At 58.9% G+C, this 710-nt stretch overlaps 1 protein-coding gene across 2 annotated transcripts in view; it reads left to right on the top strand.

The window, feature by feature from the left end:
* Positions 1 to 401: 401 nt before the first annotated feature.
* Positions 402 to 710, top strand: part of UBB (ubiquitin B) — a 1584-nt gene continuing 1275 nt past the window's right edge. The window contains exon 1 of one of the 2 annotated variants that reach the window (XM_009882713.1): positions 402 to 421. The gene's annotated coding sequence lies outside the window, so the exon portion shown is untranslated. The remainder of the gene's footprint in view (positions 422 to 710) is intronic. The other variant, XM_009882714.1, reaches the window with a different exon arrangement.

The raw sequence follows: 710 nt of genomic DNA, 5'->3' as shown, positions 1-710 counted from the left end.
CCCCCCCCGCCCTTCTCTACCTTCCCCCCCCCGCGTCAACCAATCAACGCCGCCGTCCTTACTGCTGCGCCAATCAATACCGAACTTCCCGTTCTTTTTACGGGCCGCTTCACCGCACCTTCAGATCCATCCGCGCCCCCAGAAATTTCCAGATTTTTAAGGGTCTGAGGTCCCACACCAAGACTCCAGGAGCCCCTGCCTTGCGGAGGAGGAATTGGAACTGGAGAAAGGCAAGTAGTGTTCACAATAGTGGTCTTTTACTTGGGACTTCTTTGGGAGGCGGATGGACACGTCAGTTTAGGAGGGCGGGGACTGTGTGGCAACAACTGTATAAATACGGGTGGGGCTGCGTCACACAACAGAGTCCAGCTGCTGGAGACCAGAGAGACCTTGCAGGCGGGCGACGCTCGGGGCCGGAGACGTGAGTTGAGCCATGGGAGCGTTTGGGGGGGTTAGGAGGGGAAAAACGGGACGATATCTTTGGGCAGGGAGGTATAAGGCCGGGGTGGGTGCTTGTCGGGCAGTCTTTTTGGGGGGGAGGGAGGGCACGCATTCGACAGAACTGCGCAGAGTAGTCTCTTGCTCTGAGGCGCGTTAAGAACTGAGGCGAGGGCATGAAAGAAAACAATTGTTTGAGAAGGCGGCAGTATTAGGGTGAAAATGGCGGAGGCTGCGCTCGTCCCCCCCCCCCCCCCCCCCGCAACCGCGGG

The sequence above is a fragment of the Charadrius vociferus genome, unplaced genomic scaffold (assembly GCF_000708025.1).
Source record: "Charadrius vociferus isolate BGI_N301 unplaced genomic scaffold, ASM70802v2 scaffold793, whole genome shotgun sequence".
NCBI lineage: Eukaryota > Metazoa > Chordata > Aves > Charadriiformes > Charadriidae > Charadrius > Charadrius vociferus.
Note: the sequence above shows the minus strand (reverse complement) of the source record. Positions and strands in the feature narration are given on the sequence as shown.